The following is a 22,011-nucleotide window of genomic DNA, read 5'->3' as shown; positions in this document are numbered from 1 at the left end:
AAGAGTAGAAACAGAGCATGTTCGCAGAAGGGTGGAGCTAGATATCAGAAAAAAACTGCCAAAGGATCTGCAGTCTGTGAAGTAGGATTTGGGGTGAGGAAGGTGGGCAGAGGGCTGTCGTTTCTTGTGACAAGCCTTCTATCACTATAATAAAAGGTAAAACAATTTTAGACCACTGTTTTCTTATGGAATATTTAAAGAAAACTGAAGCAATGTCTGAAGACTAAAAAATGTCTTTTTAGACAGAACTAAAAGCTACTAGAAGAACTAAAGCTACACATTCATGAAAAACAGCTGCACAGCTACTTTCCAGTTTAAATTTAAAATTAAGGGATCAGAAGCAACCCCTGTATCAGATGGTATGCAGCACCCAGAAACCCAGCGGATTGGCTGTTCTCACTGAAATGACCAGACGTCTGCAGCTGAATGGGCAGGAGGAAAAATACTCCTATTTCTGTTTTTATTAGAGAAGAACTTACCCTAGATTCACCAGTGGCCTGAGCAGGTGAGTCCAGGCACCTTTCCTTCTGTCCCCAAGCTCAACAGAAGGAGGACTTTGAAGGAATGCTCAGCTGATTTAATGAACACAAAGTCACAATTTCATTATGGACTCAACAGATTTTGATACAAACGAATCAAATTGTAAGAGTTTCCCCACTGCCTAGAGTGCTAACTCAGGATGTTCCTGAATGAGACAACATGTTCTATCAGACATCATGACACCCAGAAGACAGAGCACCCCTCTCCCACCTTCTCCCATATCACTACTTGGAAAGATAACAAACACCTGCTTGTTGTTAGGCCTCTCAGAATGCCCTAGGCCCACCATCACCCAGGGCAGACCCCTAGAGTAAGGGACAGGGAATGTGGTGCCTCTGCTTTGAATCCCGACTCCATCCTCCTCAGTCCCTCCCTCATCTCTTCCTATTTCCTCACCGGCATTTAATGCAGCCTAAAACAGGAGTAGGGGTGTCGGGAGGGCTAGAGGTAATGTACGTAACGCATCTATCACATGTGTGGGGATTAATTAAATGGTAGCACTACTGCACTGCATTAAAAAACTAGCTGCAGTCTCATTGCTGCATCGTTGACTGGGCTGTAGAAGGGGTAGTGCCCACAGGTAAGGATGCATTCTGTTTGCTTTTCCTGTACCGATCAGCACACAGGGCATATGCTCGTGCCATGTCTAGCTTTTGCAGCAGCCTGGTGCATCCTCCACACTGACCTTCGCTTTGCTCTGCCCATCCTCAACCCCAGACCTGGAGTTGCTCCGACTGCCACCTAATCTCTGGTATGTCATCACCCTTCTCTAAGAACTTGAACTTCTCTCCATTCTAGAATCTTCCATTCTAGAACCTTCCATTCTAGAACAGTTCATCAACACAGAATAAATATTTAGTTCTTGTCCCAGAGACTAACTCCCTATACAGTAAGGGACTGGCAAAAGTGTCCCTCAGGCAGAATCTCATCTTTAAAAGGATTGACTATAATCAGATAAGAAAAGAACTGTTACTATGGACTAAGTGCCAGGACAGGGCAACTGTTTCATTTTGAAAGAACAGATAATATAATACTCTTCCTTTCACCATTCTCTCCACAGTGCATCATCCTGGAAAGCAGGTTCTGTGCTTAGCAGTCTCAACAGTGCACAGAAGTACTCTGATGAACGCCACGTACCACTAAGTCCACATGCTAGGTTAGCTTTGGTTAGGAAGAAGGGGGGCAAGACCTTGGTCTCACTGCTGGAGCATCATAGCACATGGACCATATGCCCTGCGCACAGCTGCCAAAGCCGGCCTCTCCACTCAGGTGTGGGCAGAGGCCGCGGGCCTGCACCCTCCATGCCTGTCCGCGGCTCAGAGCCCTTACCCGCTGCCCTTACTGCTCACAGTGACTCCTGCCTATGTCTCATCTCCCGCACCTTCCAGCCACCCCCCCACACCTTTGATCCTTAGGGCAACTCCTTGCCGTTTAGCATCTGTAGATCCCTTACTAGACCTTTTACATTAACAGGCACTCGAAAAAACCTTTGCTGAATCACAGATGAAACGTGACTCTGATTGGGGAATGGGTCGGCACTGCCGCTGAAGCCAGGTCTGTGTGAATTTTAGCCCCTCTCTGGCTGCAGGGCTGGGCACTCTGCTCCCCGCCAGAGCTCCCACCTCTCTCGACCCCCATGCTTGTGGGTGACTCTCACCACTGACCATATTTTTACTCATTACCCATGTTTTGAGAATCTACTTTGGGGCAGAGGTGACCTGGGTGGCAGGAACAAAGAAGCACTAAGCCCCCAATCCTCACTGCAGAAAGGTCTTTTGGTCTGTAAGCCTATGCCCATGCCCAGGGCCTTATCACCTGCACCAGGGTGGACACCGGGGGACAGGAAATCCCTCTTACCCTGTGATGTCCTTCTGGGTTCCACAGACCATCCATGAGAAACTAGGCACCCACACGTCTCTGAATTCCTATGTTCTTTCTTTATTCCTTTCTCATGATCCTTAAAACTTTCTACCTGGTACAACTATTTTCTACATCCCGTCTCCCTTCTGTGCTAGATGCTCACCTCCTCAGGACCAGGATCCTGGCCCATTTCACCTCTGTATTCTTCCTGACACCGGGCAAACAACCTCACCCAGGGCAGGTTCTCAGTTATACTTGCTGAAAGAAATATGCCTACCTAATAGGGATTGAAAGTTAAAACACCACTACTTCGTAGCAACTATCATTGATTTACATTTTCCTAGAAAGCTATATAAACATGTATATGGAATTATTATATTAGATACTTTCAGATGATGCAATTGGATATTCCGTTTGGAAAGTAGAAATGTTGCTTTTCATTACACAACAGATTTTTATTTTCTTTATTGCATACTTTGTTGTCAAAGTAATAAATGCCATTCTTCAAGGATCTACTTTACCGTCATTGAAAGACCAAAATTGTAAAAAGGTTTGTCTATCTGTAAATAAGTGTTCCGTGCATAAAACTACTCATTGGGAATATTTTGAATATACTACACAGAAAACGCTGTAGGGCAAGATTTTCAAACTGGAATCAATTTTGTGAGTCATGACCCACATTTTAAAAAAACGAGAATTGAAGGGATGGGTTTGGCACATTTCCATGAGCAAGTATTTCCTGCAAACTTTTTCAGTTACGAGTGTGTGCACATGCATGTATATCCTTTCTGGGCTGCACACAAAAATGTTTGAGCCACACTGTGGTAGGGATACCTGTCATTGTTTTTGGCTGCCGGGAACCAAGCCAACTTCCTATTTTGGGGTAATTCTCAATGCTGTCAGTCCTGGCAGAGGCAGACAGTCTCCATCCCATTAAAGACACAACAAGGGGGTCTCCTCCTCCCCCATTCTCTAGGGAAGTAAGCCAAGCTTGGTCACGTGGCTGCTCGCACTTGGAACTACGAATCTAGGGCACATGACACAAGACAGAGGTGATGCCAGGAGGATGTGCGAACCAGCCCTTGCAAGCAGCCCACCCGCTGACTTGGTAGCCAGGCCCTCCCGTCTCTTCTTGCTCCTCTGCCTGGGAGCAGCCAGGTTTGCTCCCTCTTCCAAATGAAGTCAGGCACCCGATGACGTCTGGAGAATTCCCAGATGGCTGCTCAAGAACTCGGGTTGTGCTCTGTGCACCCATACTTCACTCAACAACCATGGTCTAACTTTCCAATATCAAGCCCCTGCTCCCCGACCCCCGTTCCCCCACATGAACCTTCTCTTATCACACAGAAGTACATTTTCTATGAACACAATAGATCCTTTCAAAGTCCCAGACCTGTACCTGGACCCCACCTCTACCATTCCCAGCCCAGACCCTCCAGGCCCCCAGCACACCTAGTGCCTGGCACACAGCAGTCTGTCAACAAATGGCACCTGACTGAGTCACTCCGAAGCCCCGAACCACCAGACCCCTCCCAGCGAGTTTGCCATGCCTCACAGGCAGGAGAAGGTTCTGGAGTCTTCCTTCTTCAAAAGCTGCTGGTTAAGACAGAAGGGCAGGGGACAGAGGGTGCCGACACATGGGCCGATTCTGTCCTACAGAGGTGTTTCATTTATCTCGCAATGTGATGGTTTAAGCTCATCAGCAAGCATAAATCAGGGAATTCTCCCTAAGTCATCCAGATTCCTGACTTCGCTTGGAAGAGGGGCAGCGTGGCATGGGCAGCTCCCACACAGCCGCCCTTCCTGGGAGAAGCACTCAGCCCACACTGTCAGCCTGACAGCAGGCACGAGGGGATGCCTCCTCCTCGTGGTCCCAGCCAGACACCCACACGGGGATGCCCTGCCTGGGCCCTGCAGGCACACAGATAAAGCAGAAGACCCAACCCTCACCCCATGACTCCTCCACTGCCATCACCAACAGCCAAGCCTAAGCGCCTTCCACGTCCATGCCCCTGGCCCTTGCCACTGCTTAAGGGTTTGCTGGGGGCTATTTCCTGGGTGTGGGAAGCTGGTGATGGACCCCATTAATGAGGTCAATTTCTAAAAATTTTCTTAGCCATGTGCCTGAACCACATGTGCTTCCCTAAAATGTCCTCATACATCGATCCCTTTTCTGAAAAGGTGTTACTATCTCGGGCTCATTTTCATAAGCTTCTTTCGCTGGTTATGTCTAAGGCAAGATGAGAATTCATCCCCAAAGGGCCCGATTACCAAGCAACGGCTTTCCTGTGGCTGCCAAGATTCTCTGGCTTCTTCTCAAACCAACAGCTAACCCAGCTTGCGGAATCACAGCTGCCTGGTCTCTCCTAGCCTCGAGAAAGTTATAATACATGCCCAACAGAGCATCTTAGATTACAGGGAATCAATATAAATCTCTCTCCACAGACACATCTAAGCTGATGAAACTGTTGACAAGAAAGCATTTGCATCTCTTGATTAGAATCTGGTCCAAAACTGATTGAATCAAAGTACTGCAAAGCTTTTTTACAAACAATTGCTTTTGATTACAAGGCAGGCTGAATGAGCAACATCTTCATGCTGGAGGGGCTTGTTCTCATATTAAACTAATATTTTAGGCACAAGCTTATATCACTGCAAACTACATTCGATTCAGGGGGAAATGCAACTTCATTTCCCCCCTTGAATTATTCAAAACCTTCTTTAATTTTTAGTACACATAAATATACTCCCCTTTAATAAAAATGCTCCCTCTGAGAAACACCTCAGATCTTTTCCTACTTCTAATGAACATCTTTGAGTATCTGACAATTCATGGACTTTTGTACCAAACTGATAATTATATTTTTGAAATAACGGTCCATATTCAGGAAATACTTTGGACTTGCTCAGTCCACTAAAAGCTTTGTCAGTGGCTTTGTATATGGAGACTTTAATCTTTTTACTGATGAATCTCTCTGTATACAAATCCATTTCTCTTGTTTTGTTCTCTCCAAAATGAATCTGTAATTTGTGGTGGAGTGGGGATAGACATTGAAAGGTAAGGTGACTTCCTTTCCCACACACTTGTCCAAAACCACTTCCTGAGGAGCAAATTTGCAGAAACACAAAGCCATGGGATGATGAGGCCCTGCAGGTGCATACAGCATCCCACCGCACAACCGGAGAGGCGGAGGAAGAGCTGGATTCACGTATGGGACGTAATGAAAGTCTCCACTTCTCTTACATCAGCAGCCTCATGTCCCCAACTTTAAACATAACCTGCATACACACACATCCTTACTTCTGTCCACAGACCCAGAAGCAGAGGAGTTCCCTACACCTGACTTCTTATGTTATTCCTTCCTGTCCCTTCAGGGTCTTTATCCTCCAATTATTCCAACTTCTATACCAGACGTTCTCAGCGTTGATTGCACATGGGATTCACTGGTTCATTCTAAGCAAAGTTGTGATGCCTGAGTCTCACCGCCAGATACTCTGACTCAACCATTCTGGGGCATTGTCTGGGCTGTAGGATTCCACTGCACAGCCAAGATACAGAGCCACTCATGGCCAGAAGTCACAAACTCACAGCCTATGTGCCAAGATGGTCTCGGGATAGTGTTTGTGTTTGTGTGTGTGTGTGTGTGCATTAGCATATAAAGAGCATAGAATTTATCATTTTAACTATCTTTAATGTGTACTCTGTGGCATTAGGTACATTCACATTTTCCTACAATATATGCTTTTTATGAAAGGAGTAATCATGCTCTTTTTAGTGTTTATAGTCAGGGACATTCACATAGAAGTCTAGCAGTCTGGTATCTGTTGGCAGAGTTAATAATGGCCTCACAGCAACAGCCACCTGGGACAGCATGGCACTGGCCCTGCAGGCACGGTGCACCTCAGGGCTGCCAGCGTCCCCACAGCTCCCAGCCTGGTTCCCACAGACGGGCTTTGCCACATCTATCAACAGGGCCAAGCCCCCTCAACCCTAAAAGCTCCTGTGTCTATTGATCTCACATCTCTTGCAACCTACTGTCTCTGTCTCCTGCCCTCCTCCCCTCTCTGCACTCACTTCTCAAAGCCCTGAAATCCCAGCATTTTTCCATCCTGCTGCACTGAGCCCCACTCACCCTCTTCTCTACTGTTCCAGCCAGGCTTCCACGCTGGGTCCACAGTGAGGGGGGACTCCCTGCATGTTCATGGTGCCCGCAACCCACAGGCTGGCAGGTCCAGGCACAGCGGGTCACTCGGGCTCCGGGGGCATCTGAGGGACTGGGTGTGAACTCCCAGCTCTGTCACGTATGAGTGTGTGATTTGGGGCCAATTATTCAGCCTAAGTGCCAACGTCTTCATCTAAAAGTGGGGATAATATTCCCACTGCAAACCCCTCTAGGAGCACATGAGAGTGTGTACAAAGCTCAGGAGTGGAGCTCCATCGTCTGCGAGGATGGAAGTGCCCTGTGTGTGGGCGCCCTGATACAGAAGCCCCTAGCTACAGGTGCCTCCTGAGCACTGAAATGTGGCTAGTGTGACTAAAGAACTGAATTTTTAATTTTACTTAGTGCTAATTAATTTTAAGTGTAATCGTTACACGGGGCCAGAGGCTCCCTATGGACACAGCAGCTGTGGAGTGACAAACACTAAATAAGCAGCAGTGAATTTAGTCACTATTATCACCACTACAAACTAGGGGACAATAATGAAAAACTCCTCCAGCTCAGACCTCCCACCTGAGCCTCAGGCTCTGCAGAAACAAACCTCTGGCATGTTGAGACCTGCCTGGGAGGGGAGACTAGGCTGGGGAATGTGACTGAGATTCATCAGGGCACACAGGCAGGCATCGTTCAGGAATTGTTCTGTCCCAGCCCTTCACACTGGGCAAGGTGGCAGGCCCATGGCCACATTCTCCAGGGTACTCGGGGTGGCATCTTCACTGTCATCAGGTGGATGCCCCAGCTGCTGGGCTGCCCTCCAGGACCTGAGGCCGGGAAACTAGTCCTGCCATCCGGAGATGCACCAGGGACTCTGCTCTATGCAGTAAGTTCCTGCATCCTGCATCAGGTAACATCTCTCTGTGACACCATCATTCTATGACAACCATAATCCACTGGACACCTCAAGCCATCACTAGCTCTGGACTGAGCCCACTGTTACCCCCTCCCAAGGCCTGCTCCCCTTCCTGCCCCATCCTCCCAACTGATGGCCTCCCAACCTGGACACCTTCCAAGAACCAAATCCAACTGCTTTAGACCCAAATAACTTCTCACATTGTTATGTGAGAAATCTTGGAGATCATCTTCACCCATCGTCTTATTTTATAAATTAAGAAAAAATAAGGTCAAAAGAGGCCATATTTGTCAGGGTTCTCCAGAAACACAACCAGTATGATAGGATGAATGTGTGTGTGAGTGTGTGTACACAGAGAGATTTATTTTAATGAATTGACTCATGCAATTAAATGAGGCTGCTAAATCCAAAATCTGTTGGACAGGCCAGCAGGCTGGAGACCCAGGGAGGAGCCTGTCCAAAAGCCACCTTCTGGCAGAATTCCTTTGCTGGGTGTCTCAGTTCTGGGGACAGATGGGGGAGGGAGCAATCTTTTGTTTTATCTAGCGCTTCAATTGATTGGATGAGGCCCATTCACATTAGGAAAGGCAATCTGCTTCAACCAAAGTCCACTAATTTAAATTTTAATCTCATCCAAAAACCCTTCACAAAAACATTTAAAATGTTTCACCCAAGTATCTGGCCATCACGGCCCAGCCAAGGTGACACATAAAATTAACCATCATAGAGGGTAAATGACTTTACTAAGGCCACTAAGTTAAAATCCAGGGGAAATCTAAGATAAGCTTTAAAAAATATAAGAACATAATTTCCTCCATTGCTAAAAGTATTTCAAAACATAAGCAAATCTTGATAAAAATCATTTTATTTAACATAATAGGCAGTGCTATTTATTATTAAATCTATAATGAAAATAATATAATACAGTTAACACTGACTGAACCAGTAAAGACCATGTTCTATGCTAACTGCTTTCCATACAGTATCACATTCAATCACCACAGCAAACCTATGACATTGTTGTGTTATTTTTCCAACGATTTGGGGTTATATAGTCAAAGAAATAAAACTGTGTAGCAGGCATGTGTAGCCAGATTCAAGGATGCATTTGAATTGGGGTGGGTCTCTTTTTTTCCCATCTAAAATCAAAAACTACACGAGGGACCGATACCTGGACATGTCCGTATATCCTTCTGAACACTGAAGTGCAAGCATCTTAGGGCGCTGACATCAATATCAACTGTAAAAGGTTGACATAAGCATCAGCCCTTTGGAATCTTCTCCCAATCAAAGGCATTCCTTAGCCACTCCAAAATAAACCAAAGCACATTTGCTAATCTGAGTTTATTCCATTATTTCAGACAACACAGTCCTTACCAAAGTCTACAACTAGCTTATCCACAGTCTTGAATATCAAAAATCTGAAAACTGAAAGGTTGTTTTTATAATTCATTCTAAGCAAAACATTACCTAAACTGATATGAAGCTATATATAGTCTTTTCCTAAAATCCCACTTTGTAAGAATGTTCATATGTTTTAGTCCAGAAATAATAATGTATTTGATGACAGGTTGTTGCCCCCAGACCATACTAGGAATGTCACATTCTATACGGTACAGCAACAATCCAGAAATCTGAAAAAGTGCAAATTCCTGCACGTATTTGGACCCAAAGGTCCTATAAAAAGTATTAAGGACCTACCTTATCCCCATTTTACAAATGAGGTCACCAAGGTTGAGAAAGAACCGAAATAAAGCTTTAGGAGTCAAAGCCAGTATGGGGATTCCTAACCATTGTACCGCATCTATGAGGCACTTACTTCCATGTGCATTTAGAGAAAGTGTGCCACAAACTTTTATGCAGCATTGGAATCCGTTAAATCTGTTTTATGCACTAGGAATTAGAAACACTGAGAAGGCAAATGATTGGCTCAAACACTTGGAGTCTCATCAAAAGCAACAAAGAACTCTCATAAGACCCCTTTTCTTGACACTAGGAAGAAACTAGTTTCCCCTGAAAGAAATAAAGAGGGCAACAGACTTGAGTCTGGTTTTCCCCAAGAAATTCTCAGCTACATGAGATTTCAAAAAACTGCCTATTCAGCACCTTCCCCTGACTTCTTCTGACCATCCCTCCCCCTCCCCTCTAAGCAGAATGAAGATGTCAGCAGAACCCAGCTAAGTTCACGCCTTTACTCAGCGATTATCACTTACTGAAGTGCATAGAGTAGCAGAAACAGCCCAGGAGGAGTGCAAGCATTGTCCCAGGGAACAATGAGAAGGGAAAAAGCCACACTGTCGTCAGGTTCCCTGAACGTGGGTAAAGATACAAAGTGAGTCAGAGGCCAGACAGGCGAAAGAGCGGAGCAGAGCCCAGAGCCCAGCGAGAGAGTCCATACGTTTCAGGTGCTGCTGAGTTCTCACACCACCCATCCCATGAGGAGCTGCGGTTCTGGGGCACCGTGTTTAGCAGCACCGATAAAGCAGTCTTTCAGGATGGCGGCTGTTCCATGTACGCCCCAGCATTCCTGCACGGATCCCAGCTGTCTCTTCCCTTACTACGTCCGTTCACGGCAAATGCTTTCTGTAAAATAACTAGCAACTTGGGTACTGATTGAGAGAGGGTGGCTCTGGGACCATAGATCTCAAATGTGAGCAGCTGCAGAACCACCTGGAAGCTTGTTAAACACAGCTCGGTGGGCCTCACCCCCGGAGTTTCTGATTCCCAGGGCTGGGGTGGGGCCCAGGCATCTGCCGTCTTCACCAGCTTCCAGGTGGCGCTGCAGCTCTGAAAGTGCTGACCAACAGCATCATATTGTGAGCTGTACAGGGAATTTTAGATTTTTCTAGGAGCCACATTTTAAAAAGTAAAACCCAACGAGGGAAATGAATTTTAATAGTGCATTTTATTTCACCCACTATATGCAAAATGTTTCCATATGAACATATCAATATAAAAGAATGAGACATTTTAGATGCTTTTTTTCATACTGAGTCTTCAAAATCTGGCGTGCTTTTTATATTTACAGCAAATCTGAATTTAAATGAGCCGCCTTTTAAGTACTCAATAGCCACATGTGGCTTCTGGCTACTGCTCTGGACAGCATAGTTCTAGAAAGATGACCACTGTATGTGAATAATGATGTCTATAGCGCGGGATCAGCTTGAGCCCAAGTGACAGTCACCCGATATATGAGAGAAGTTAGGCCGGAGAGGCGGCCCTGCCAAGGATCCCTGTGTGAGAGTTCAAAGGATCTCCTGGGAAAATACACCCTAAATGTCATGGCAGTGGAGGTCCTCACGCTCTATTCAGTGAGACAGGAGAGGAGACCCTAGGGCTTCATGAAGTGCACTACTCAGTGGTCAAGTGCTGAGTAAAAAGGTTATTACGCCACAGGAGCAGTAAACCCTAGAAGAGGGGCTTTGTGAAATACAGCGTCAAAAGCCCAAGGAAGCCCTGCTAGTGAAGGCATGTAGCCAAGAGAGGCCCAACCCACTGTGGCTGCCTCCTCCTCTAGGCACCAATGCAGAGAAGGTCCGGGGAATGTCCTGCATTGGACATCGGCAGGGTGGGCACAGGGCTGTGCGCCTGCAGTTCTGACCTCAGACCAGAGTCAGTGCCCAGAAGGAGCGACCCATGGCTGCAGCAGCCAGACCCGGGACCTGAGCAGGAGCAGGACGTCCCCCTATCTGCAATTCACAGGACCCTCCCTGGCAGGGCGGTGGGGCAGCCAGTCGTTCTCAGCCCCCAGGTCTCTCAGTGCGCTGACATTATTGTGACTCACAGGAAAGTGTGCAAGAAACTAAGACTATCCAGCGCTCTGGAGCAGCTACAGCACACCAGTCCTTGGTCACCATGACCATCGTGAGCAAGACAGGGAGGGCAGTCTGCACACATGGAGGACCCACCTTCACCCCTGCATTAGTGGCCTCTCCGTGACCACTGGAGCGAGACCACAGGTCGCCCTGCCCAGCACACTGGTGAGGCCCACCTGCTTCAGCTCACCCCCCTCGGATTTGGTTTTAAGACTAGTTTTTTATGGTAAAAAATACATAAAACTTACCATTTTAACCATTATTTTTAAGTGCACAGCTCAGCGGCACTGAGTGCACTCATGTTGCGCAAACACCATCCATCCACAGAACTTTCTCATCTTCCCAAACTGGAACTCTGTGCCCATTCATAACTCCTTCTGCATTTCTTGGCTCACTCACACACACACACACACACACACACACACACACACACACACACACACACACACACACACACACACACACACACTCCCTGGCTACCACCATTCTACTGTCTACTCTAGGAACCTCATATAGGTGGAATCATACAGTGTTTGTCTTTTTGTGACTGGCTTATTTGTGAGGATAGAGTAAAATCCTCAAGGTTTATCCATGTTGGAGCATCTAACAGGATTCCCTTCCTTTTCAAGGCTGAATGATATTCCATTGCATGCCTATACCACAGTTTGTTTATCCATTCATCCATCAATGGGCACTTGGGTCGCTTCCTCCTTTAGGCCCCTGTGAATGATGCCGCTGTAAACATGGGTGTACAAACACCTGTCTGAGTCCCTGCTTCCAATGCTTTTAGGTATAAACCCAGATATGGAAATCGCTGGATCATATGGTAGTTCTGTTTAATTTTTTTGAGGAACTGCCATACTGTTTTCCAAAGCAGCTGCACCATTTTACCTTCCTACCAGCAGTGCACGAGGGTTCCAGTTTCTCCACATCCTCACCAACCCTTGTTATTTTCTACTTGCTTTTAAAAAAAAATAATAGCTATGTTAATGATGTGAGGTGGTACCTCACTGTGGTTTGATCTGCATCTCCGTGATGATCAGCAATGCCAAGCATTCCTCTGGTTTGCACTCCTGCTTTCTGACCTTGACATCAGTTCCCCAGCCTGGGCCTGAAGAAGCCGCCTTTTCCCATCTGCCTTCACTGTCTCTGTGACTCTGGACTCTACTCACCTGTGTGGCCTTTGGTTCTTACCCATCTAAACGTTCTAATTACCTGGTCCAGACGTGGCACATATTCACCTTGGCCATCACCTGGGACTCCCTGTCACAGCCAAGATTAACTCACTGCACAAGAATCTCTTCCCTACCATTAAGAAGAAATGACAGTGACCCCTCGGGGCACACCAAGGCCAGCCACACCCGGCTACGTAATCCTCTGGCTTCCTTCCTCCTTCCTTCCAGGTAGAACCGAGAAAGAGACCTATTCATGCCCACCTGGTCTTGTGCTGACACACTAGAGGGCCAGACTAGTCCTGGGCCCCCGATGTTGGCATCTGCAAGATCCCTGAGACAAGCCAGACACATCCTCATAGGGCCAGAGCTTCCTGAGGCAGCAGGGCCAAAAACAACAGCTAGAAAAGCTTAAGTGACACAAGTGGTCACCGGGCAGGAGGTCCGTTGGCAAGCGCCACTCAGGTCATGCTACATGTGCCCAGAAGAGAAAGCCAGATCAGACATGTCATCTTCCCTAAAGCTTTCCTAAAGGGAAATAATAGTGAGTAGCTTTACTTCTTTAATTCCAATTCTTTTTTTCTTTTCTTTAAGGTATGATTTTCATATAGCACAATGCACCCTTTGAGTGTACAGTTCAGCAAGCTTTGACCAACACATGCAGTGTACATGTAACTGCCAACACAATCACGGTATGCAACCAATTTCCCCTGCTTCCTGACTGTCATCCTTCCCTACAACCCCAGCTTCTGTAAACCACTGACCTCTTTTCTGTTTCTATACTTCCACCTTTTCCAGAATATCTTATGAGTAGAACCATACAACAAGCAGCGTTTTGAAACTGTCTTCTGTCATTTTGCATGATTTATTTGAGAGTGATCCATGTAGTTTTCTATATTGATAGTTTGTTCTTTTGAAAATTTTTCTAACTGAAAATTTATACATAAAACTTACCATTTTAACCATGTTTAAGAGCACAGTTCAGTGGCATTACATACATTCACATTATTGTGCAACCATCCTCGGTAAATTTACTTTTAATGGCTGCCCTCATTAAATGATTATTTTTGAACTCTAATTCCACTCAAGGTCCCTTGAGAAACATGTGAAAGTTTGACAGCACATTTCTGTTGGTGAGACTATGAGTCAAGCTATGTCCTAGATTGCCGCAAAGTCCTGGCTCGTGCCTGTTGCACCAGTGTGATTATTAATAGAGCCACTTTCACTCCTAAAAGTGTCCTGGTTTGGATGATAAGCTACATGGTTGTACTGCCACAGGGAAACAGTTTCCCAGACATTCCTGGTGAGAGATCAAAAATAAAAAAAAATTAAATTAAAACCTTATGAGCTATCAAATTACAACTGTCAAAATTATAAGTACATTTATCTTCGACCCAACAATCACATGTCTGAGACTTAATCTCACATGTACATACAATATCACAGTACCGACTGTAAAGGAAAAGCATCAGAAACAACCCAAGGAGCCATCCGTAGAAAGCTGGTTACATGGTCTGTGGTATACCTACCCCCCACCCCAAAATGATTGCCATGAAGCTGTAAGAGAGATGGAGAAGGCCTCTGTGTTCTGATTGGAAAGAGCTCTAGGATATGCCCTTAAGTGAGGATAACAAGAACGGTGTGCAACATGTGCTATGTTCTGTCTAAGAAAAGGGGGAGTGGGAAATATATATTTGCATTGGCTTGTCCATGCATAAAGAGACTTGCAAACAGACCAGGAGGATACTTAGAAACCAAGCTGTCTGTCTATGGGGTAGGGGGAGAGGATGAGGGGGGCGGAATGGCAGTCAAGCTTCTAATGTCTTTTTAAATTTTTTCAGCAGTGTAAGTGTATTATCAGTTCAAAAAGAAAGAAAAAGGAAAAAAAACGGACAAAATGTTCCTTTGGAAAAGAACTGCCAAGTTTGATGGCATGGACTTTTTATAATAGTCAATTTATTTCCAATATTCACAAAATCAATACATTTACCTTTGAACAATGAATATACCCAAAGCCCTCAAATAATCCAGAAAGTGGCTTCCTTTTCAAATCCATCATGTGGTTTAGCTAAGTAAGCATGAGAAAGTTCCTTCCAATGACATGTTTTAAATATAAACATGTCACCACAAATGACAAAATGTGCCCAGTTCTCTCCCAGGTGCCACATTCCATTCTTTTGAGGGAAAAATGTTTCGTGATAAGTGGAATCATTTTAAAGCACAAAAAACATTGCTCCAAATTTAAAAACATTACAAAACATTCCTTTATTTTTTTTCAATTGATGTGTTACATGTTAGCAGGAAAACAATTTCTAGCATCATGAATGTTCTATGAAATGAACGCAACAGATTTCTTGATCTCAGATAAGACCTAAACTAATTTTTAAGCATGTTTGCATTCAAAAGATGAGTCTATTAATTTTCTATGGCTCAGTAATGACCACAAAAAGAAACCCGACAAACTTTTTTAAGAACACACACATTACTAGCTCATGGCTCTGTAGGACTGTGACTGGCTGAAGTACAAGTATAGCAGGTTCAACCAGGTCCTCTCCTTAGAACCTCACAGGGCCTAAATCAAGTTCCTTACTGAAAATCCCGGAGAAGAATCAGCTTCCAAGCTCTTTGGCTCGACTGCTGGCCAAATTCAATTGCTTGCAGTTGCAGGCCTGAGGTCCTGTTTCCTTGCTGGCTGCCAGCAAGGCCCTGCTATGAGCTCCCACAGGCTGCACATATTCAAGCTCATTCTCCCCATGCGGCCGATAGTTCTTCTCATGCATTAAATCTCAAACTTTTCCTTCTTCTTCATCTCTGACTTCACCCAGGAAAGTTCTCTGCTTTTAAGGATATGTATCATTGGACTGGGCCCATCTGCATAATCTCCCTAATTTAAAGTCCATAAACTTATTCACATCTGCAAAATCCCTTGTGCCATGTAACACAACATATTCACAGATAACTCTTTGAGGGGCCATTTCACTCAAACAATGAATTTTTTTAATGCAAATGTGATGAAAACCTATAAATATAATGAATAATACAAGGTGGGACATAGGCTGTCGGCAATAAACTTAAATGTGTGCATGGTATATATCAATGTGTCAACCATATATAAATGGGTGTAGACATACACCTGCAAATTCATATACAGTTGATACTTCTTTCATCAAGTTATCTGGTATTGCGTTAAAATCACCTGGCAACTCTCCAGGGAACCCCAGCTCAGCAGAGAGAGAGTTCAAAGAGGGAAAGAAACCCGACAAACCAAATTAAACCAAGTAAACTGGTCAAGACAGCAGTTATGAGATGGCAATGAATCCCAAGAGGCAAATCACAGCAACTACCTGTAGAAAGATTGAGGGAATTGGGGCAGGAATTGCAGAGCTGAAGCCAAAATCCAGGCCCCCAGTTCAAAACCTGCCTGATGAGGCAGGTGGAAGTGATCATTGCGTGGGGGCCTCAGGTCCTGCAGGCAATCATGCTACAGGGGATCTTGGGAAACGGGGTGTTTTCTAAGGCACTTAACTCAGAGCCTTACCTGAGCCTCCTACCCTTCCAGAATCCTTTTCCATTTTGAATCCAGGAACGACTTTGGACCTAAAAGGACTGACCCCCAAGGTGACCACCAAAAAATAAGTTGATGGTGACAATGTGTTTTTCCATTAAACTCTTCTATTAATTTCCAACTTTTCACTTCTAAATCTTGTCCTCAATACAATTAAATCCCTTTTTGAAAAATAGGATTGTTTTCAGCTGTGAAAAACCAGTATGCCTTAAAGAAATCCAAAGTACTCTTTAATTTTCATAACTTATTCTCTAAAATGAAAAGGGCCAGATAATGGTTTTCAGAAGGAAAAGGCACTGTTAATTTCAGTTATAATTCTTGTTTACAATAATCATTTTTTTGGAAAAGGGTTAGGCAGTATCCTACTTGAGTTCATAAACATAAGCCAATATATCAACTTGGCCATGGAAGTCATACCCCTCAATTCCCAGTATTTCACAAAAGTTACTGCATCCTCACCATACTTAGTCATGCTACCGAAGCTCAAAACAATTTCTTCCAACTAAGCTTTCTTCTACCTTCAGTTCCTGGGATCTGAAATCATCCTAAATTCACACTTGAGCTCCTGGCAATGTCTAAGTCTCCAGAAGCTTTGGGAGTATGGAAGGAGGGGCTTGCCATCCTTCTGAATGATGCACGGACTGATGAGGGAGTCGCTTTCCACAGCCCAAAGGAAAAGCGTTCACTTGGGAAGGTGCTATTAAGTCGAGTGAAATGAGGCGGTAGATTCCAGGAACAGTGCCACCCTGGCTGGCTGTCCTCCGGAGATCTCAGCTGTCAGCATGCAATGGCCTTTGCTAGTGTCCCTGGCAAAGACCTGGGCAGATGGTGCGGAGTCCATGTGGCCAGTCCTGAGAGGGAGGGTAACAAGGATGGAGAGGCAGGCATGGAGGCCATTCGGTCACTAGGGCCAGACGACATGCAGCTGACTTACAACAAAACAGTATTATCAGAGTAACCACACACCACAGGACACACATTCCTATAATACCTCCGGGTCTCTATTTTAAAAGACTGTCATCACAACCTTCATATCACAACAATTCCCAACAGATAAGAGCAATAACTCTCAGCTGAGTCCAATATGAGACTGGCACGCCTACCAAGCAGACAAGGATGCCAAAAGAATTCACACTAGCCCAGGTATAATATTATTTCTACATTTCGAGGAGGAAAGAGAGGTGTAAACAATGCCCTCCACCCCTTCCAATCTTCTTCTTGCAAATGATGTTATTTAAACTCTTTTGTTTTGTGTTGCTCAATCCAATAGTCAAAATTTGTATTCCTTACCTGTTTCCTTGGATCTTCTATTCTGTTATTAATCAAAACTGTGACTACAAAGCAGTCGGTCAGGGCAGCTCAGTCTAGTTCAGCCTTGTCTGAACTGTTCTGTGGAACCAGGCAAGTCCTTCTGATGTAAGATCTTTAAATGATGAGGAAAGTTTCACCAGGAGGTAGCTAAGACATCTGCCTATTTCACTAAATTTTCTCTGTTCTTAATACATGCTAATGAATGTCAAGTTCAATAAGAAGGCTTAAAGAAAGAAAGAGCACACCTGGCAAGAGAAATGTAGTAGAGAAAACATAGTTTGAATTTGGCACAGAAATTCTATTTCATGGAGCAATGGTCACACCACACTTTGGGCAATGTTGAGATTCAGGTCAGTTTTCTATCATCATTGCTGTGACAGTCTGGGAATCTCCTGCTGTGACAGTCTGGGAAAGAGACTGGAAATGTATTATAACCATCATTAAAGTGTGGCGCTTTAGGTTTGTAACTTCGTATTTTTAAACTACAACAGTAAACAGGCAAAGATGATAATTCTCCTGATGTATAACGTTTGTACTTCCCATTAATAAAAAAAAAATAAGTAAATCCTGAATTCCACCAGCTCAAGAACTGAATCAGCACAGAGCTGTTTTGTTTAATTATCTTTTTTCTCTGCCTGCATCCAGTGAAGGGAAATGAGGATTATCATTTTGATTACAATAAAGGTTTTCATTTCCACCTGAGAATACAGCAAATTACATTATAATGACTGATGGATACATGAGGCTATGAACACTCCACACATGTCTATTACTCACAAATTCTGGCCTGTCGAGTAACTGATTAATAGAGAGCAAGTAAAGATAGTTCCCATCTTACCAAATAGATGATATTCTAAAAGTTGAGGTATAAGTAAAGTTGTGAAGAACTAAGAAAACATTCTGCCATGAAAAACATATTAGATGGTGTTTGACTTCCAGGTTAATTCCTGAGTCAATTTAACTTATTAATAGCTGATTATAATAACTGCTTGAGTTGTGGTCATTAGGAATATCTTCCTTTCTTTCTCCTAATGTTTGCCTTGAACAACATTTTTAGAAATGCATAAAATTGCCTCACTTTCCTCTGAGCTCACTTTTAAGTCTGTGTCCCAACTATCCACATCTAGAGTTATTGTGTGTGCATTTTTCCCACAGTGGTCCATGTTCCAAATGGCCCATTTCTTGAAATTCTTGTCCCAAAACCAAGAACCTGATTCATAGAACCCTGGAGCTGGAGGGATGTGCAGAACTTCTGACGCAATTCTCCCCTCGGCCTCACACCCCCAAAAGTAATCCACACCAGTGTGCAAGAGCCTTATCACTTACAATCTTCCAAAGACATTTGCACTTTTTTAAAGTTGAATAGCAACCCAAAGTATTATGTGATTCATAGACTTCGAAGAAGTGTAAGCAATAAAATTGAAACCATCTAGCCCATCTACAAGAAGGTATTTTGAAACTGGGATGCCCACAATAGTAGGCGGATGCCATCGTAGGTCTGTCCTCACCATTGATCCTGCGAAGCCAGCACTGCTTCTCCCAGCTTCTACCCTCCGCCTGTGAGCTTGCAGAGCCACGGAGAGCTTTCAGGAATTCACAACAGCCTACGGGGCAGCATGGAACTTCTGGGAGCACAGGTCAGAGAGGAAGGTGAGGGCGGGGCAGCCACATACATTTAATTCCGGGGTTTACAGAGGACCTGGGAGGAGCGGAGTGCTGTAGCCAATAGAGCAGCTCTAGCAGGGGTCTTGGGTCCTGCAGAAAAAGCAATTCCACCAACCTAAAATTTCCACTCTCTTACAATTGGTCTAATAAAGGCCAATGTATTGGGTTGAAGTATCTTAACATTTTGGGTGATTTTAAATGAAAAAGAGACAGAGTAATGAGACCATAAATTTTTAAACAAGCTGTGAGAAAACCACATGTGACTATTCACCAACCACCCCTCTCCCCTCTTTTACCCAGAGTCCCACCTGATACAGTCACATTCGATGTTGTCCCTCCATCTCTCATCAGACCCAGTATTATAACCAGAGACTTGTTAAGAACAAGTAATCTACACCCACGGTGCAAAGCTTCGAAGATGGAAGGGTCCGCCCACTACTGACAAAATCCAAGACCCTCTCTTCTGTCCCTTGTCCCAACGTTGCCCCAACCACATTATTGTCCTCACAGACAGACATACTTCCTTCTAGAGTTAGTCTGTGCATACTGTGTTTTTACAGACAGGATTAATACAGCAGGCAAAGTTTCTCCTCCATCCTCTTTCCTTATCTTAAAAGAAAGTCCCTCCCAGTCCGCATAAAGCTGCCAGCGTCTTTGTAACATCCGATCTCATGCCACTGTATACATATAAGCTAATTTAATCATGTCTTCACCAATAGTCATCCAGTTGCCTCCATTCTGTGCATACTTCCACTGACTTTATTCTGCACCTCAATCCCCCTGCCCCTGACTGTCACAACAGCCACGTAATTGCTCCCCCTGGACTCTTACTGTCCCCCCACTAGTCCGTCATCCACTAAATGACAAGTGCATCCGTAAAATTCTTCAACAGCCACCACCACGCACTCTGTGACGGCCAAGCTCACCGGCACATTATACAAGGCTCCTGCAATGGCCCAGGCATCATAGCCACATCAGTTTAGTACTACCAAACTGTTCATAGCCGTCCTGCAACAGCTGCTCCGTGCCTCACTGCCCTTTCCCATGCTGTGCCCATATCCTGGATCATCTTCCCACCTCATCTCAGCCTTCGGGACAGCTCTGCCACACCTGCCTGGAGCGCTCAGAATGGACAATGAGCTGCCATGGCTTCCTGTGCCTACTTCACACTTCCCTTGTGTGACGTCACAGCCCTCATTACCCAGCTCCCCTTCCCTGCACTGTGAGATGCATGAGGGAAGGAATTCTGCCCCTCTGTAAGTGAAATACAGCAGGCACTTACTGCAACCAACTGGTAGAGGAACAAAAGAAAGGCTGTTTCAGAAAGGCGAAGGTGATCGAGATGGTACTGTGCCTCCCTTTTCTCATTGCAAAAATTAGGGATAATGATATTTTCACCATAGGGTTGTGGTAAAGATTAAATGAGAAAACACGCGTCCAGTGAAAAACAGTGTCTGGCATACGGAAAGCACTCAATAGATGCTATTAAAAATGTGTCGAGGAGAAGGAAGATTGGGGAAAAGACCTTCCTTCATGCTGGTTGGCCAAGCTGTCACCGTGGTCTTTTGAAGAACTGTCCCCCAGTGTGAAAGCAAAGCTGAGGGGCATGGCGCGATTCTGGGCACGGGACTAGAAGCTCCCACTGGGACAAGAGCCAGAAGACACCGCTGTGGAGTGTCACAAGAGGAGCCAGGAGACGACTGAAAGCACTGACCCTGACCAGGGTCCCGCTGACGTTGCATGTGCCTCTGTGGCCAGGCCAGGAGAGAAGATGACAGGAGGAGCATGAGACACTGTTTGGGAGAAGGGCCAGCGGATCCAGGAGGAAGTGCAGCTCCGAGTTTTAGAATCAAGACCCTTACACGTCAGACCTCCGTGGCTCCGGCCACTAGGGCTGGAAAGGGCTGTGGCTAAAACCCCAACCCACTCAACCCACAGTAACAATTTCAGTAACATGCTGCTGCCGCCAATCCAGTCAGGCTGCCTACTGAGTTAAGTGCGGAAGGGTGTTAATTGTTCTAGAACTTCCTCAGCACTGCAATTTCCTGGGCTTGATCAAATGCCCCATATGGAACTTCATTTTCTTCTTTTATGACTGAAGGATTATCACTCCGTCCTCTCATTTCCCCTAGGGAAGCAGAGGCCCAGATGGGCCAGCCCCCATTATAGGATTTTCCAAGAGCTATGCACATTTTCTTTGTATACACAGCTTTGCCATTTGTTACTCATTCTAACGACGATCTAATCTATTAATGTGCTGAGCTTTCTTTATAAATCATGAATTATCTATGTGGCATTTTGGTGCACAGTAAAACTGTCAGGATGTGACATGTGGACAGTCTTATGCTGCAGAAATTTCCTTTCGCTATCAGTCCTAAGAAAATAACACAAACTGACAAACAGTAACTACGTCTTTTGACTTTAAGACTGTCAATTCTAAAGGAACATACAAGCTATACATTTCCATCACTCAACAAACATTTATTATGAAACTACTATATAACAAGACTGTGTTAGGTGCTAAGGGAAGACGAATGAATGTAATTCGGCATTTCACAGCTCCTTCAACCCCTACTGATAGACCTCGTCGGGGGAAACACGTCAGGGGAAACAAGTAAAATACCAAATTAGGTCAGAAGGAATCAACCTTAGTATTTATGATTTTTAAAATTTCAGCCATTTCACAATTCTGTTCTCCTAATACAGAAATCGCACATCAGAGGCCCACAGTCTACATTCAGATAGGGTTTTTTTGGTCTTAATGGGGTTTTTTACAATGTGGGTCAGTATTTTAAAAACAAACCCAAGAGATTCCACAAAATTAAACTTCCACTTTCTCTTGGAAAATATCCGGCAACACTGGAGTCATATTCCCACAAAACCAAACCACCCTACGGCAGAATCACAGCTGCCATTCTGGATCAGCCATGCCCTCTCTAGACGACCCCTGCCCATCACCTTTCAATCCAAGACCCTGCGTTCGGCCACCACTTCCCCTCCCCATTCATTCTCT

General features: G+C 44.9%; 1 protein-coding gene and 1 long non-coding RNA gene across 10 annotated transcripts in view; both read right to left on the bottom strand.

The window, feature by feature from the left end:
* The window catches only part of MTUS2 (microtubule associated scaffold protein 2), a 501,163-nt gene that overhangs the window by 352,861 nt on the left and 126,291 nt on the right, over positions 1-22,011 (bottom strand). The gene's annotated exons all lie outside the window — the stretch shown is intronic.
* Positions 13,448-20,105, bottom strand: LOC140843077 (uncharacterized). 2 transcript variants are annotated; one of them, XR_012120571.1, is made up of 4 exons: positions 19,925-20,105; positions 18,842-19,088; positions 17,313-17,445; positions 13,448-13,757 (listed from the first exon to the last, which is right to left on the bottom strand). It is a non-coding gene; the product is annotated as an uncharacterized lncRNA (long non-coding RNA). The 2 variants fall into 2 exon arrangements; XR_012120616.1 differs by lacking the exon at positions 13,448-13,757 and adding an exon at positions 16,016-16,873.

Source organism: Manis javanica, chromosome 1 (assembly GCF_040802235.1).
Source record: "Manis javanica isolate MJ-LG chromosome 1, MJ_LKY, whole genome shotgun sequence".
In the NCBI taxonomy this organism is placed as follows: domain Eukaryota; kingdom Metazoa; phylum Chordata; class Mammalia; order Pholidota; family Manidae; genus Manis; species Manis javanica.
Note: the sequence above shows the minus strand (reverse complement) of the source record. Positions and strands in the feature narration are given on the sequence as shown.